At 40.7% G+C, this 18,793-nt stretch overlaps 3 non-coding genes across 3 annotated transcripts; all 3 read left to right on the forward strand.

The window, feature by feature from the left end:
• Nucleotides 1-454: 454 nt before the first annotated feature.
• Nucleotides 455-572, forward strand: LOC126697985 (U5 spliceosomal RNA). Its single transcript, XR_007646351.1, has one exon. It is a non-coding gene; the product is annotated as a U5 spliceosomal RNA (small nuclear RNA).
• A 6,105-nt stretch (nucleotides 573-6,677) lies between these two features.
• On the forward strand, nucleotides 6,678-6,793 carry LOC126697991 (U5 spliceosomal RNA). Its single transcript, XR_007646357.1, has one exon. It is a non-coding gene; the product is annotated as a U5 spliceosomal RNA (small nuclear RNA).
• A 1,628-nt stretch (nucleotides 6,794-8,421) lies between these two features.
• LOC126697988 (U5 spliceosomal RNA) lies at nucleotides 8,422-8,539 on the forward strand. The gene has a single exon (XR_007646354.1). It is a non-coding gene; the product is annotated as a U5 spliceosomal RNA (small nuclear RNA).
• Nucleotides 8,540-18,793: the final 10,254 nt, after the last annotated feature.

Genomic DNA, 18,793 nt, shown 5'->3' on the forward strand with positions numbered 1-18,793 from the left:
AAACGTAGAATTAAATTTGTTGTTGTAGGAAGTATACCTACCCTAACTTGGCACACGCCATATAAATGATTTGATTCATTTATGAGGAACCGAGACAGCCCAATGGCCATTCCAAAAATAATGCACACCCTTTTGATTGGATGAAGAGCCCTCTGATTTTATTTTATATCCTAGGATTCGCCTCCTTCACTAATAATTCCTGAATTTTTCTCAACAAATTTTCCATTTGAGGCACCCATCCACAATGACAAATCCAGCTGACATCTAATCGTCTATGAGACAAAGGTATACTTGATTTGGGAAGCTTCAAAGGGGGGAGAAAAATAGAATCAGTCAACTGAGAATTCCACAGTGGTTGCAAATTCGCGTAGGTGTCCCATATCGAACAGGTACGATAAAGTTTTTTAAGATAGCTGCTATAGAAAGGAAGCTCATTTGACTGTCCAAAACACGCAGCCACGCGGTGAGCACAGAGCGAACTATTCTTTCGCCTTTTACTAAAGAATACCGTGTGCACGCCGCAAATAGTGGCATACGCCTATTTTTGGAGGGGTTTCTCCTAAAGGGAAGCTCCTAAAAATACTAGTCTAATATTTTCAAACCCTGTTTCAGCTTCTATTAAGAAATATTGTAAAAGAACACGCAATTCCAGAAACTAAAATCTCTGGCTGTGATTTATGGAAGTTCTAGATATTTAACTACACAGGAGGTGGTGTATATAACATTTCATATGATGAGACACTAGGTTTTCAGGTCATAACCTCATAAACATTGAGGCTCCACGGGTCACACATAAGTATGGCATTTCCAGAAACATGCTTTAGGAGGTTTTGATGTATATATATTTATCGTATTTGATATATTTTTTAATTAAAAAAACCACTTTCTTTTTTTGATTAAAAAAAAAAAACTACTTTTAAAAGAACATATTTGATGATCTTTATAAAAATATTTTTTTCAAGAATAACTTTTTAAAAAAATGGAAAATACGACAATAAGGGGTTTTTACATGGTCTACGTCAAAACTATTATTGACACCTATTTTTGCTAATCCATGCCCCCAAAGGCCCAATGAGGAGAAATGCCCAAGTCAGCCCCAGGAATGAGTTGAGGTGTGGGCAAAGAAAAGGTAACTGGGCCGTACTCCAAGAGCTCGAAAAGTAAGAAAGAACACAGATGTGGCCCAAGCAATGGCCAAAAAAGAAAGAATATTTATTGTAAAAAAAAAAAAAAAGCCCAAAGTGGGCTCATAGGCCCTCTTTAAGAAAGGGGTAATGCAGAGGAGTAGGGATGACAATTTTTGCCCGACCCATGGGTACCCGGCCCGGCCTGACCCTAATGGGCCGGGTTTTACCCGGTCTGATTAGGAATAAAGTCGGGTATGGGTTTTAAAAAAAAAAACCCGAAGTGGGTCCGGGTTTTATAAAAAAAATCCGAGACCCAACCCGAAACCCGGTACCCTAAATTACAAAAATACCCTATATATATATATACACACCTATAATCTAACCCTAATCCCTCATTTCTTCAGCCTCCCTCAGTCTAACACTCCCTCTCCCTCAGCTCAGTCCCTCATTTCAGCTCACTCCGACACTCCCTCATTTCAGCTCAGTCACACCTCCCTCGCCTCCTCAACCTCACCCCGACACTCCCTCAGCGCACGGCCTCACAGCCCTCACTCATTCTCAGTCACTGCCTCACGCACATGCCCTCACTCATGCAGTCACGCCACGCCTCGCCTTCTCACTCTCACGGCCTCGCTCTTCCTCAGGACCTTAGGTACACCTCGCTCTTCCTCTGTTGTCCAATTTGTAAAGCTTTTTTATATGATCTCACTCATTCCAATTATTTTGAGTATCTGCTATTGCTCCATTGACCTTCGTCATAGTAGCCACATTTTGTGTATATATTACTCATGCTGATAAGGAAGGTGTAGCAATTGTAAGTACTCTTAATTTAATCATTTTGATTTTGTGTTTAGCTTGCCACAAAAAGGATTTGACAAGCTCACATTGTGGTTTCTTTTACTGTGTACACCTCGCTCTTCCTCTGTTGTTCGATTTGATGATAAAGAGGCAAAATGTATGATCTATCATTGCGATTTTTGGATTTGATAAAGAGGCAAAATGTCCGGTTTTTGTTTTAAAATTTTGGATTTTTTTTTTTCAGTGTTTCATTAAAATTTGTTTGGAGGTTTTGATTGTGTGGTGGTTCATTGAATTTGTTGTGATGATAATAATGTTTATTTGGGTTTTGGGTGGGTGAGGGTTTGGTTTATGGGTTAAGGTTTTTGTGGTGTTATTGGGTTTGTTTTGGTAATTAGGATTGGATTTGATGATAAGTAATACATTGGGGATGTTGAAATCAGTGAAACTAAGTGTGAAATATGGTAGTGAATTTTTGTACACATATCTTTTACCGAATTCAAGTCTCAAAGCATTTTGTTCCCCTATTCTTTCCCTTCATATTTGCATAGTTTGTTTAATGGAAGAAATTGTTTGTTTTTTGTGTTTGTTGGGAATGCAGAGCCTAAAACGGAGATGGAAGACACAAACACAGACACAAACAAATCTGGTTCTTCCTCGCCAAGTGGCTCTCCCTTGAGAACCGGATGTTGTCCCTTGCCAACTATGCGGTCTCCTTCGCCATTTTCATGATCACCCTGACCATTGTCGCCTGACAGCTCACTCTCAGGATCACCATTAAACAACGAGTAAGTGTTTGAATTCGTAGTTAATCATATTTAATTATGATTGCGTTGATAGAATTTGTGAATCTGTGTAATTATGAATTTGTGCCTATTAATCAATGAGTATGTGTAATAATAAATTTGTGATAATTTGTTTTGATTCTAACTCCCAAACTTCTGAACCAATTAGGAATCCGAAATCCCCGATGGTGGACTTAGTGGGAGAAGACTTAGAGTAAAGGAACAAGAAGGGACAGAGGAAAAGGGAGAGCAAGAGCCTACAAATGAGGATTTGGATACAAGTAAAAAAAGAAAAACTACCTTAGATGTTTGGGCTCATTTTACAAGGAAGAAAGTTAATGGGAAATTTAAAGCCCAATGCCATCATTGTAACAAACTTTACTTGGGTGAGTCTAGCCAAGGTACAACTCATTTGCGTAATCATTTAGCAAGATGTCTACGAATGAAGTTTAAAGATATAAGGGATATGCAACAACAAGTCTTAATTAAACAACAAAATAAGGTGGATGGAACTATGAGTTTGAATACTTACCAATTTGATCAAGTTAGAGTGAGGAATAAGCTTGCACGTATGGTCATTCTACATGAATATCCCTTTTCAATAGTTGACCACATTGGGTTTAGAGAATTTGTGGCTGATCTTCAACCTATGTTTAAGCTTGTCACAAGAAATACTTTGAAGAGTGACATTCTTAAAATCTATGATAATGAGAGGGAGAAAGCTTTGCAGATGATAGACAAGAATGGAAATAGGATGGCAATTACAACTGATATGTGGACTTCAAGTAACAAAAAGAGAGGGTTTATGGTCATTACCACTCATTTTATTGATCATACTTGGACGTTGCAAAGCTGGGTTTTAAGTTAATTTTTTTATCTATAAATTGAATGTTAAAAACTTTACATTTAGAATGTTTATTGAGTTATGTTAAATTGAATGTTTATTGAGTTATATTATAATTATTCATATTATTTTTCTAGGTTTGTTTATGTTCCTTCTCCACACACGAAAGATGTCCTTGCTGAAGTCCTTGTTGATTGTTTTTTAGAGTGGAACATTGATAGGAAGTTGTCCACAATAACTGTTGATAATTGCAGTACTAATGATGCCATGATAAGACTTCTCTTGAATAAGCTTGATACTAGTTCTCTTATATTGGGTGGGTCTATGCTGTATATGAGGTGTGCTACACATATTTTGAATTTGATTGTTCAAGATGGGTTGTCTCTTATTGGTGATGGTAGATAGTGTGATTTATTGGATTGGGTCACCAAAAAGGAGACTGAAATTTGAAGAAAATGCACGTCAATTGTGTGTTTAATGCACCAAAAAGTTAGTCTTAGATTGTAAAACTCGTTGAAATTCAACTTAATGCTTTCTACTGCATTGATTTATAAAAATGTTTTCTCGCGTTTGGTTAAATGTGAAACATCTTATACTTGTCTACCACATGATTATGATTGGGAGGTAGCCAAAAATATTTATGGGATGTTGGAGTTGTTTCATAGTGTGACTAAGTTTTTCTCTGGTCGTAAGTACCCACAACTAATATGTATTTTACTTTGGTGTGTGAGTTGAAAATTGCATTGAATGAATGGAGTTTGTCTTCAAGTGAGATGATAAGTACGATGGCAGAAAGCATGCTTGCTAAATTTAATTCTTATTGGGCTAATGTTAGTGTTGTTATGGCTGTTGCTGCTATCTTAGATCCAAGATATAAGATGAAGTTATTGGAGTTTTATTATCCTAACATTTATGGTGATAATTCTGATTTGGAGATTGAAAAAATTAAGAATCTTTGTTATGATTTGCTTGATGAGTATGGAAATTTATATGAATCTCCTGTAGATAATGAAGGAAGTTCTCATATGCCTGCAAGTACTTCAAATCAAGTGGCACAAATGAAATTTAGGTTGAGTGGGGCAATGTCATGTTTTGATTTGTTTGTGAACAATAGTTCAAGTAGTTCAAAGAAACATGGGAGTGCTAGAATGAAATTTGATCATTTCATTGATGAGGGAGTGTTGAAGAGGAGTGAAGACTTTGATATTTTGGCATGGTGGAAAAGTAATGGTCTCAAGTATCCTACTTTACAAAGGATTGCAAGAGATATTTTAGCCATTCCCGTTACAACTGTTGCTTTAGAATATACCTTTAGCAATAGTGGGAGACTTTTAAGTCCACACTGTAGTAGGTTACATCCCAAGACTATAGAGGCAATGATGTGTGCTCAGAATTGGTTATGGAGTAAAATCAACGGTTAACAATTGTCTAATTTCTATTTATAAAATCAAAATTGTGTTTTTATATTTGCTAGTTACAGTTTGATGAAGTTTATTCCATTTTTTAATTCATTGTTGTTGTAGGTTCTTTAACTATATCTAGAGATTGTACATTTCAATCAATTCTTGATGATGGGGAGCCAAATGAAGAAGATGGGAGTTGTGTCACAATTGTGGAAGATTAAACATTTTGTATACATTAGTAGCTTTTTTAATTTCTTAGCCTTGTTGGATTAATTTGTTGGTTTGTAATTATTCTAAACTTGTGGGATTTATTTTGTAGCTTTTTAATTTCTTGGACTTGTTGGATTTATTTTATTTTTATGTTTAGTTGGTGATTTTAGTTATGATTTTGTTGATTAATGATTAAATGGTTATCTTAGCTTGGTGATTTATTGATTTAAAATCTTAGTTATGATTTATTGAATTATGATTATGATATTAGTTATGGTTTATTGATTTATAGATTTATAAGTAACATATGATTTATTGATTTATGATTTGGATTGATTTGGCATTTGGGGTTTGGGCCACATTATCTAAGGCTTGAATGTAGGCAAAAATAAATTTGGACTTCAATTCTTTTTTTTTTTTTTTGGTTGGGCCACGAATTGGGCCCAATCCCTTAATGAGGCTCACGGGGCCCGACAGGGGTGAGTTTGAGCCCCGGGAAAAAAACCCGCTTAGTAAACGGGTCGGGTATAGAAAAACCCGGTCCGAACCCGACCCGTTGCCATTCCTACATAGGAGTAGAATGACCCTTCTTGAAGAGTAAAATGGGTCTTGAAAAGCCCAAAAGTGAAAGAGTAAGATAAGACCCGACAAATGTTGCCCAGCAAAATCCAATGAAAAAGAAAGGGGAGGAGCCAAAAAGCCAGTAAGTCCAGCCCAGCAGGATGTAATATGGCAAGCTTAAGAAGCCCATGCTGCTCTTACCCAGGGGATGAGGGAAAACCTTAATTCTGCGAGGGTAAAAACAGTGAAACAACACCAGGTAATAGTGGCAGAAAATGCACGGGAAAGAAAAAGACAAAGCATAAGAAAGAAACAGAGTAGAACGACCAAAGTCCCACCAATTTGTAACCTAGCCAATGCAAGGGAGGTGGGACCCATGGCTGAAGAGATTACAGAGAGGATGGTTTGGAAGAGCTCTTTTGGGAAATTCTCTACTAAAAAAGCGTCTTTGCCAAAATGGGTAATAAACTGGTGGGAACCGTTTGATGCATGCTAGAGAGTGAAGACAAAGGGAATTAAGACTCAAGAGATACATAATACATTGCATAATGATACTAACCTAACAAAAATGAAAGTCCATCTTAGCATTATTGCTTGAAAATATCTCCATTCCACTTGTTATCATATGCCTTACTCATCAAGCTTAAGAGCCATGTGTGGACTTCTACCCCTTGTCTTGGTTTTCATATGATGCAACATTTCAAAAGCCACCAAGCTGATGTTTGTTAGTAATCTCCTAGGAACAAATGCTCTTTGATTTTCAGAGATGATGCAGAGCAGCACCTTTTTCATCCTGTTAGGTAGAACTCTCCACGGCCATAGTTTTAACTCTTAACGCACGGATGAAGTGCTTTCAAATTCGCGTAGATGTCCCATATAGAACAGATACAATAAAGTTGTATAAGATAGCTGTAATAAAATGGAAACTCATTTCATTTCCAAACCACGCAGCCACGCGGTGAGCACAGAGCGAACTATTCTTTCGCCTTTTACTAAAGAATACCGTGTGCACGCCGCAAATAGTGGCATACGCCTATTTTTGGAGGGGTTTCTCCTAAGGGGAAGCCCCCAAAAATACTAGTTTAACATTTTCAATACCTTGTTTCAGTCTCTTTTAAGAAATATAGTTAAAGAACCCGCAATTCCAGAAACTAGATCTTTAGCTGGGACATAGGGAAATTTTAGATATTTAAATACACTGGAGGTCATGTACGTAACATTTCATATGATGAGTGACTTATTGGATGGACTCTGTTCATACCACAATGTCATGACAGTAAGCCATCATAACAATGAGTCTCAACAGCATGAGCTATTGTGGATTTTAAGAGAATAGACTCCAAATCTTTTTCCTTCTCGAACACAGCTAAAAATGGGTTTTCCTTTTTTGTGTTGAAAGCCTCATTAAACTGCTTGAACAATAAACTAAATTAATATTTGAGCTTGCTTTTCTTCATCAAAATTTCACCCCCTTCCCCTACTTCAGCCACAGAATTTCAAATTCTTCCATAACTTAACAGAACCATCATCCATTTTTCTACAAGAGAAGAAGAGTAGAAGCAAAGAGAACAGAACGAAATCAAAACAATGAACGAGGAGATGAGAGGTTTGAAAGCTTGGGGCATTGACTATTACACATTCATTAGTGTACATGGCCCTATACATCATCTATTTCATCTGTTAAATGTGAATATGCTTATGTGATGATATGTGAAATTGAGATAATTTAGCCCAACCCTACTCATTAAAGAATTTAATTCAGAGCAAAATCCGTCCAGTTCACTAAAGCAACTCATGGCATAAATTGAGATAGCCTGAACTACTGTTATGATCAAGATCTTCCTACCAGCTTGAAATAAAATCTTCTCCTTCCACCCTTCAATTTTTTTTATGAACTGGACTCTTTATCTTTTGAAAAGCCAAACTCTTGCCTCTACCAATTAAAGGAGGTAACCGAAGGTACTTCTCAAAAGGAACCAGAGAAGTTGCACGTAAAGCTGTCCTAGTATCATTCTTCACACAGGCATAGTGTTTAAACTGAAAAACGAGAGCGTCTTACCAAAATTCGAATTTTGTCCCGATGCCCGTCCATACAACTCAAGGGTTCCGATATATAGCCAGACATTTCTCCATTGTGGCTTTACAAAACAAAAGGCTACCATTCACAAAAAATAAGTGAAAAATCTTTGGACCTCTCGAGATTGACACACCTCTAATATTGACTTCTCTCTCATCACGTCTCAATAACGCAGTTGGACGTTCAGCACAAATGAAAAATGGGTAGGGAGACGGGATTTCCTTGCCTAATTCCTTGTCCCGGTCTAATGTAGCCCATCTTTAGCATTATTGCTTGTAAACTCCACATTCCACTCTATCATGCGCCTTACTCAAATTCTGCTTTAGAACTGTGCTTGGACTTATCTTGGTTTTCATCCCGTTAGTTACAACCTTCCATTCCATTTTATACAGCACATTACATGAGCTAAAGGAAGAAATTATTATTCTCCGTTCCCATTAGCCTGGCACTTTTGTCTCAAGAAGACCAAAGTCTCTCCACGGCCATAGTCTTATTTTACGCGTGTATGAAGAATTGCTTTCAAATTCGCGTAGATGTCCCATATTGAACACATAAATTAAGGTTGTGTAAGATAGCTGTTATTAAAACGGTAAGTCATTTCATTTCCAATCCACGCAGCCACGCGGTGAGCACAGAGCGAACTATTCTTTCGCCTTTTACTAAAGAATACCGTGTGCACGCCGCAAATAGTGGCATACGCCTATTTTTGGAGGGGTTTCTCCCAAAGGGAAGCTCCTAAAAATACCAGTGTAACATTTCCAAAACCTTGTTTCAGCCTCTTTTAAGAATTATTGTTAAAGAACACGCAAACGCAATTTCAGGAGGTGATGTATACAACACTTCATATGATGAGTGACTTGTTGGATGGCCATCATATAACCTCAACACTCCACAGCTTGAGCTATTGTGGATTTTAAGAGAATAGACTCCAAATCCTTTTTCTTCTCAAACACAGCTAAGAATAGGCTTTCCTTTTTTGTGTTGAAAGCCTCATGGCCCACAACATCTATTTCATGTGTTAAATGTGAACATACTTATGTGAGCATATGTAAAATTATGAATATTGTGTGTATAAAGTAACAAGTGTGAAACTATTTTTCGTATTTGATTTTTTTTATTAAAAAAACCACTTTGTCTTTTTGATAAAAAATAAAACTACTTTTAAAAGAGCATATTTGCTTATCTTTCTAAAGAAATTGTTTTCAAGAATAATTTATTTAAAAAATTGAAAATACAATGATAGGGAAATTTACATGGTCTACGTCAAAAAAATTTCTAAGAACCTGGCAACCTAGTGACCCCATGGTTACTTCTTAGGCCACTAGTTTGACTCGAAAAGTTGTCTACAAAAAAAATGTTAATGATGATGATTTGATCGTTAGTTGATTATGATCGTCCAGATGAAGCTGTTCCTCGCCAAATCAACCTTCTGCAACCCGTGGACGAACGAAAGGAAGTAGTTCGCTGGCGTTGTGCCTGCAAAAAGGTCTCCGATGCCAAAGTCAGAAAGATTGACAAAGGAGAACAATGGGAGTAATTTGCTAGAGTGTTTTCTTACCCTACCCCTTTCAGGGTTTTGTCTTTATATATGTGTGTTTGCAGGTTTTTTTCTTCTAGCCGTTGGTGGAGTCTTGATGGAGGCTTTAATCTAGCCTGGTAACGTCTTTGCTGGGTGTTAATGATGAGCTACCATTCCCAACGGTCTAAAGGTTTGATTAATGTTTCGTAACCGTTCCGCGAAGAGTGGGAACGAGTGTTCGGATCTTTGAGCAACGACCTTCTCTCTCTGGACGATTTTAGTAAGATCGTCCCTATCTTGCATTGTATGGACGATTACCATTTTGGTCGGGCTTATCAGCTGCCCCCCTATTCCATGGTCGTCCATTATTTGGACGATTATAGGAATATGAAAAGATTGTTATTACCATTATTTTTGATTTATTTATTTTTCAGTAATGGCGCTTGGAGTTCTGCTCCGCATTGATTGCGTAGTGGCAGCTGTGGCTCCTCTCAGTGCCACGTGTTTGATTTCTACTGGTGGGAGTGCCTCGTTTCCGGTGAGTGCCTTTTCAGTTTTCCCGACTTTCCAAGGCAGAAACCTTTGATTTCTTTTGGCTTTTCCTTTTTCCACTTCCCCATTCTTTGTGCAGTTGATCTCTCCTACGCGTATTTTGCTCCTCGCCTCCTCAGTTTCCTCCCTAACTTCCAGGTACGCCCACCCATTTACGCTTTTTTTCCTTTTTGGTTTTTCCTTGTATTTGTGTCACTTAAGTTTCCTTCTCTTTCTGCACTGGTTTCTCTTCTTACTGAGTAGTGGTGTTAGTTTTCCTTTTCTTTTTCTTTAATGGTGGATACTTTCGAAGTTAGGCGTAACTTCCCTTCCGTAGCTTTTCTCCTTGCCCGTCTAGGTTCCTTGGTAGAGCTTTCTGGTGACCTATTAGGTGCGCCTTCCCCCGCCAGTTCGTACCCAGTAGTTAAGGAATTTGTTAATAGGGGTACCGGGTTAGGTTCGGCGTTGGGTGTTTTATACCCTCTTCTGTTGGAGTCTCAAGCTTGGTTTCGGTCTATTAGAGGGCACCTAAGAGAGGAAAATATGGGTTTAGAAGAAGGGTTAGGTGATTTAGAAAGGGGTTCGTCCTCAAACGTGGTCGAGGAAGAGGCCGGGATCGGTGCTACAACCACCACTCCTTCCCGTGCTCCCTCGTCCTCCCATTCCCCTGCTCCAGCGACGGCCCGTCGATTTCATGCCCTGAAGGAAAATTGTTCCTTGAAAGTTGAGGTTTTTAGTAAATTTAAGGACAGATTCCAATTTCCAGAGGGAACTAAGGCTCGTTTACCCAGGAAGGGCGAAAAGGCTTGTGCCTTTGCCCACAGAGAAGTTTGCTTTTACGAGGCTGCTTTTTCGTGTGGCCTCCGATTTCCCGTCCATCCATTCATTATGGAGCTTCTTTACCATTTTAACCTTGCACCGGGGCAACTTATGCCTAACTCCTAGAGAATAGTGATTAGTTGTATGGTGATCTGGACGACCGTTGCTGACGGGGATATGATCTCAGTTAATGAGTTCGTCCACTTGTATCGTCTGAAGGAGTCCAGAGAATTTGGGTACTATGAGTTCGTACCCTGGAGTAGGAAGGCTCGTCTGGTAGCTGACCTTCCATCGTCCTTTCGCTATTGGAAATCAAGATACTTCTTTGTATCTGGGGACGGTTGGGAAACGTTGCCTGATGATCTGTGGGGGAACGTACCTAGGTTGCTGCGACGATGGGAGACCCATTTGATTGGTGCATGTACCCCAATGTTGTTGGGCCCTCCTTTTTTTTTTTTTTTTTTTTTTTTTTTTAACGTCGTCCTTTGCAGTGAAAGACCGTCCAGAGCTAGAGGCCAAGTTTGCCGAGCGAGTGCAGGCTGCCATCAGGTACGCAAGGACGATAGAAGACTTTGGTGAGCTGATTGATCCGCGTACCTTAGCTCGTCACTGTCTGGGCCCAGAACCTTCCCTCTACGTACTCAGTACCCTCGACCGTGAAGAAAGGAAACGTAAGTTGCACTTCACGCCTTTTCTTCGTGCTCATCTGCATTCTTTTTATTCGTCCTTGGTCTCTTTTGTGTAGAAATGACGTCGAAATTCAACAAAGAGATGTATGACAAAATTAAGGGCAAAAAGAATGAGCCCCTGTCTAGCATAGGCCAGAAGAGGCTAAGAATCACAGATAAGGAGAAGGAGAAAGAGGTGGAGGCGAGAGGGTTGTCCACACCAACCCTTGGTCTGGACGAAGGTCTGGTTGCATCTCCTGGTATTTCAATCGAGGAGGTCCCTCGTCCTTCGAAGAAGCAGAAGGCTGCTAATAAGGGGAAAGGGAAGGCTGATGCCAGCGTTTGGTCAGACGCAGGGACGGCCATGGACCGTGCCATCGAGCTTTTTACCCCTGGTGAGATGAGGAAAGTCACGAGCATTCCTTCACACGAGATGGTGAGCCGCCACGTTCATAAACTCGTGCAGGTGAATCATCATATACCTTGTCCCTTTCTTCATTTTTATCTGCCTGACCATCTTTGTTGTTTTTCATTGAGCTAATTTTTATTAACTCTGTATTCGTCCATAGGTGTTGGGGGAGACCATGCACATCACCACTCAGTACCTAGCGAATGAGGAGAAGGCCGTCGTGGCCAACTCGAAGGTAGACACTTTGGAGGCTGAGGCTTCTGGTTTGCGGAAAGATTTGATTACGACTATGGACTCTCTCAACGTTTCCAAGGAGCAAGTCCGTGTGCTAACGGAGGAGCTGGACGTCGAGAGACAAACCGTGAAGCAGAAGGACGAACTGCTAGCGGTGGCCGCTCAGAAGATGAAGGTTGCAGTGGCCAAGGCCGTTACTGCTTTCCAATCCACTGAAGAATACAACATCATTCTCTTCCAGTGGTACTTTAAAGGGTTCGAGCTGCTGCGAAGGTATCTCGTCAAGCATGGTCCTGCCGTGAGCCTTGATGATTTAGACTTTGAAGCCGTTGATAAGGAGATTGAGGAGGACGAGGCGACTCAAGCAGGGGCGTCCACCGGTGTTGAACCACCTCAGGCCACCCAGGACGATGATATTGCCCCTTCAGCTTAATTTGCCTTAAGAAAATTTCCCTTTCTTTTTTTTTTTTTTTTTTTTTTTTTTTTTTTTTTTTTTTTTTTTTTTTATGCACCAAGTCAAGAACAGCTGTCGTTTGGATGCCCCTCCTGTTTTTTGGGGCCCCCTATTTTTGTTTCTAGAACAATTTAACTTTATGTTTGATTTTATAAATGTCTGTGTTTGCTCTTTTGATTTTGGAAATGTTTCCCATAATCTGACTTTTTGGTCGTCCTGTATGGACGAGATTATGTTGATCAACTTGAAGGGTTTGGCCCTCTTGCTCTTCTGTACAGATGAGATCATGTTGTGTGATGCACATGGACATCGAGGGAATTTAGCTTTAGAGGCGACGTGCATCTCTTAAGGAACTTTTGTCGTCGTGATGCTTCGATGTAATTCGTTCAAAGAATTTTGCCGTCATTAATCTTTTTCAGAGACGACGTAATTCCGTTTATGATTTTTATTGTCATTAAGCCTTTTTAGGGACGATGTACATCCATTAAGGAATTTTATCGTCACTAAGCTTTTTAGGGACGATGTACATCCATTTAAGGAATTTTATCGTCATTAAGCCTTTTAGAGACGATGTACATCCATTTAAGGAATTTTATCATCATTAAGCTTTTTAGGGACGATGTACATCCATTTAAGGAATTTTATCGTCATTAAGCTTTCAAGGGACGATGTTCATCCATTTAAGGAATTTTATCGTCATTAAGCTTTTTAGGGACGATGTACATCCATTTAAGGAATTTTATCGTCATTAAGCTTTTTAGGGACGATTACATCCATTTTAGGAATTTTATCGTCATTAAGCTTTTTAGGGACGATCGCCCGTGCTTATCTTTGAAAACAGTGGAGAATGATTTGCTCAATAACACTCAAGGGATGCTGGATAATACTTATAATTCGAACAATTGCTTACATAAGATAGAAGTATCAAATTAGTTTTACAATGAAGTTTATGGTTCTTTTTCGTAATACCTCTTTAGATGTTCAACGTTCCACGGACGAGGTAGTCTTTTTCCTTCTGAATCCTCCAGGTGGTAGCTGCCCTGACGCGAATAATGGACGACTCTGTAGGGTCCTTCCCAGGACGGTCCCAATTTACCATGTGCTGGGTCCTTTGTTGCGGGGGTGACTTTTCTAAGGACGAGGTCACCAATGTTGAATCTTCTTAGCTTCACTCTTTGATTATAGTATTCTGCTATCTTCTGCTGGTACTTTGCCATTCTTTCAGCTGCCTGGTCTCTAATCTCGTCCAGGCTGTCTAAGTTTTCCTTCAATTGGTTCTCATTGGTTTGTTCGTCAAAAAATTCCCTCCTCAAGCTTGTGAGACCAACTTCGACTGGTATGACTGCTTCTGTGCCATATGTCAGACTGAACGGTGTTTCTCCAGTTGGTGTCCGTGCTGTCGTCCTATATGCCCATAGGGCGCTTGGCAGTTCTTCAGGCCACATTCCTTTTGCCCCCACCAACCGGGACTTGATGATCTTTAGCAGGGTTCGGTTGGTTACTTCCGTCTGTCCATTGGCCTGGGGATGCCCTGGTGATGAATACTTATTTTTGATGCCCAAGCTCGAGCAAAATGACCTGAAGCTTTGGCTGTCGAACTGACGACTGTTGTCTGATATGATCGTCCTTGGTATACCGAACCTGCACACAATATTTTTCCAAACAAAATTTTGTACCTTTGCTTCGGTGATTGTTGCCAGAGCTTCTGCCTCCACCCATTTTGTGAAGTAGTCGATGGCGACGAGCAGAAACTTCACCTGTCTCTTCCCCTGAGGTAAGGGACCCATGATGTCGATCCCCCACTGTGCGAATGGCCAGGGAGATAATATTGTGGTCATTTTCTCCCCGGGGATTCTTTGAACATTCCCATATCTTTGGCAACTGTCACACGTTCTCACGAAGTTAGCTGCGTCTCGTTGCATTGTTGGCCAAAAGTAGCCAGCTCTCATGATATTTCTGGCGAGGGACTTTGCCCCCGTGTGATCTCTGCAGATCCCACCATGCACTTCTTCAAGGATGTACCTGGCTTCCTCCTTTTCAACACATCTCAAATACGGTTGGGAGTAGCCTCTTTTGTAAAGTTCGTCATTAAGTATCGTAAATCTGGCTGCTCGTCTCCTTACCTTTTTAGCTTCCTCTGGATCGTCCGGTAGTCGTCCTTCTTGAAGGAATGTGGCTATCGGGCTCGTCCATCCACGGTCTGTGTGGACGGAGGAAATCTGAAGTTCCAGTATGCTGGGATGGTTTTGTTCTTCCATCTTCCAATCGGACCTCTTACCTCCGCTGTCTGTTGAGGCACTTCGGGCCACCTCATCAGTTTCTGTGTTCTGATCTCTGGGGATCTGGACGAACTTTGTGTAATTGAAGGAACTGATCAATTGGTTCGTCAGCTTGAGGTATTTTTGCATCCTTGCCTCCTTTGCTTCGTACTCCCCCCTTACTTGTCCAATGACGAGTTGGGAATCGCTTCTGAGCACAACATTCACAGCTCCTAGTGCTCGAGCTACTCTTAATCCTGCCAGTAGTGCCTCATATTCTGCTTCATTATTGGTCACCGGGAACTTAAGTTGGACTCCATACTTGATAACACTCTTTTCGGGAGAAGTGAGGACGATGCCAGCTCCGCCTCCGTGTTGAGTGGACGATCCGTCAATATTAACCGTCCAGATGTTCTCTACGTTTTCAGGGACGGTGAACTCTGCTATAAAATCTGCCAGTGCTTGCGCTTTTATCGCCACCCTTGGACGGTATTTTATGTCAAACTGGCTGAGCTCGACTGCCCACTGCACCATTCTTCCTACTGCTTCGGGTTTGTTCATTGCCTTTTTAATGGGCTGATCCGTCATCACGACGATGGGATTGGCTTGAAAATATGGACGGAGTTTCCTTGAGGCCATAATCAGGGCGAAGGTGATCTTTTCCATACGTGGGTACCGTGCCTCGGCGCCCTGGAAGGCCTGGCTAACGTAATACACAGGAAGTTGTAAACCACCATCTTCTCTAATCAATGCCGCCTTGACAGCCGTGATTGAGACGGCTAAGTACAGGAATAGCTCTTCACCTTCTTTGGATGGGCTCAGGAAGGGCGGGTTGCTAAGATAACTTTTTAGCTCTTGGAACGCCGCTTCGCATTCCTCCGTCCATGAAAACGCTTTCTTCAAAGTCTTGAAGAATGGAAGGCATTTGTCCGTTGCCTTCGAGACGAACCGGTTGAGGGCCGCAATTCTCCCTGTTAGGGACTGCACTTCTTTGACCGTCCTGGGTGAAGACATTTCCAGGATGGCCCTGACCTTTTCGGGATTTGCTTCAATCCCTCTTTGCGACACTACAAACCCGAGAAACTTTCCCGAGGAAACCCCAAAGGCACATTTGGACGGGTTTAGTTTCATGCTATACCGTCTGAGAGTATTGAACGTCTCTCTGAGGTCGTCCAGATGGTTTTCTTCTTCCTTGCTCTTGACGAGCATATCGTCAACGTAAACCTCCACATTTCTCCCGATTTGCTTCTCGAACATCTGGTTTACCAATCTTTGATAGGTGGCCCCTACATTTTTTAGCCCAAAAGGCATGACCCGATAGCAGTAAAGTCCCTGGCTGGTGATAAAAGCGGTCTTTTCCTGGTCTTCTTCAGCCATTTATATCTGGTTATATCCTGAAAACGCGTCCATAAATGTGAGAAGTTTGTGTCATGCTGTGGAGTCTACTAGCTGGTCGATTCTGGGCAGCGGGAAGCTATCTTTTGGGCAAGCTTGGTTCAGGTCTGTGAAGTCGACACACATCCTCCACTTCCCATTTGACTTTTTGACCATGACTACGTTGGCCAACCACTCTGGGTAGTGAACTTCTCGGATAAATCTTGCTGCAAGCAACTTATTTACCTCGTCCATCACTGCCTTATTTCGCTCGGGAGCAAAGACTCTCCTTTTCTGCTGGACAGGTTTCTTTTCGGGATCAACATTCAGATGATGCTGGATGAGGCTTGCTGGGATTCCTGGCATATCCTTGTGGCTCCAGGCGAAAATGTCGAGGTTGCTCTTCAGAAAGCTGACGATTTCGTCTTTCGTCTTTTGGCTCATGCTCGTCCCTATTTGGGTCGTCCTTGGAGGTATTCAGGTGATCCAAGGGGTCTTTCAGCCCGTCGAAAGGTTCTAGCTGTGGTAGACGAAATTTGGAGGGTACAGAGCACTCCTGGACAGCTATGGTAAAGGGCGAATCCGTCTTTCGGACGATTCTCTCCAAACTTTGGTCGGTCTTTCCTTTTATGGCGTTTCTTAGTTCGTCCATCTCTTTCCTCATTTCTCTCAATAGATCCGAGCTTGCTTCCTCCGGAGTGCTTGTTCGCCTTCTGTTGCTGTCTTCATCATCTCTCCTATCTGCACGATTGCTTTCCTGTAGTAGTCGTTGTTTCATTTCTTGGTTCTGTCTCGTGAGTTCTTCCACGGTTGCTGACAGCGACTGGATTTGTAGGGCCAGCGCAGCAGGATCTGGGTTTGTACTGGATTCCATTTGGACTGGGGACAGATCACGTTTTGAATCGTCTTTTCCACAGACGGCGCCAAACTGATGATGATTTGATCGTCAGTTGATTATGATCGTCCAGATGAAGCTGTTCCTCGCCAAATCAACCTTCTGCAACCCGTGGACGAACGAAAGGAAGTAGTTCACCGGCGTTGTGCCTGCAAAAAGGTCTCCGATGCCAAAGTCAGAAAGATTGACAAAGGAGAACAATGGGAGTAATTTGCTAGAGTGTTTTCTTACCCTACCCCTTTCGGGGTTCTGTCTTTATATATGTGTGTTTGCAGGTTTTTTTCTTCTAGCCGTTGGTGGAGTCTTGATGGAGGCTTTAATCTAGCCTGGTAACGTCTTTGCTGGGTGTTAATGATGAGCTGCCATTCCCAACGGTTTGAAGGTTTGATTTATGTTTCGTAACCGTTCCGCGAAGAGTGGGAACGAGTGTTCGGATCTTTGAGCAACGACCTTCTCTCTCTGGACGATTTTAGTAAGATCGTCCCTATCTTGCATTGTATGGACGATTACCATTTTGGTCGGGCTTATCAGTTAATTTACTATAAAATTTATCACAAAAAAATTTATTAATTGATGTGATAATGAATATGATCAATACTACACATCAATAAGATAATAAATGAGTGTTTGAATTATTTTTTTGTGATTAGCAACATATTAGATTGTAAGACCTATATAGCAAAATTTGTAATATCTATAACACGGCTATTGTAAGTACCACCAACCTTTGATTTGTTAATGGCACACATTCAATTCATTCTTTTTGGAAGACTTGTGAATAAAAATGGTAAAACTCTATGGAAAATTTTAAATTCATTGGCTTATTTTGCTTATTTAAACAAGTTAGACAAGTCATGGGTTGTGCCGATGACTTGAGGTTGCAATGGGTTTCAATAATCTTGGTGTTGCAACAATTGAGTTCAAGATCGGTGTCCAAGCCTTTTTGTGTGAGAGAGAGAAACGTTGGAGGTAATAAAAAAAGATTCATTTGCTAGGCTACAATACCAAAGAGAAGAAATAATTTGCTAGGCTACTAATACAATACCTGACCAAGCCTGACAAAGATACTATAGCTTTTTTTCAATTTAGCTAGCATGTGGCTAGCATGTGGCTAGCACGGTGAGAAGCATATGTTTTGGGCAGGGCTAGCTAGAATTTGACATGGAAAATAATCTATAAGCTAGTAGCTAGCCCAATGTGAATGCTGAAAGCTAAAACAAACATACAACTGAGTATTTTACCAATTTTGCTAGATTGGATGTATGGGTGTTAGTATGGAGCACTCTGGTGCTTCTTTTTGAAAGAGAACTGCTTTATCAAAGTTCATATTTGAATGATAAGAAAACACGTTCACATAATGTGGTGGTAGAAAGTACTCAAGCATTATTTTAATAGTTTGGCTATCTTTACATAGTTGAAAATTTCTGTTTTTCAGATATGCTGTTTGATATCATTTTATCAGTGTGCAAAATCCCTAGAAAGGTTCCTCTACCCCATGTTTTGGACGGAGGGAGATGGAGTTAGGGGAGGGCATATAGTCAGAATATACCAAAATTTAGTACATTCCGACTACCTTCATAATCCTCTCTCCTCTCCCTCTTATCTTTTTATGTCTCAAACATAACCATTAGTGTCCAGTTCCTAGATTTTCAACACAGTGAACCACCTCTTGAATGGACAAAAATCTTGTATACGTCCAGTGTATAGTTGTGGGACTCATATGTTAGTCTCACATAGGTCCTATATGTCGGGTGTATAAGATACTTTCTCTTTGAAAGGATACGACTTGATCAAACCTTGAATCGAAATCCACTCCACACCGACTCT

This window comes from Quercus robur, chromosome 8 (assembly GCF_932294415.1).
Source record: "Quercus robur chromosome 8, dhQueRobu3.1, whole genome shotgun sequence".
NCBI lineage: Eukaryota > Viridiplantae > Streptophyta > Magnoliopsida > Fagales > Fagaceae > Quercus > Quercus robur.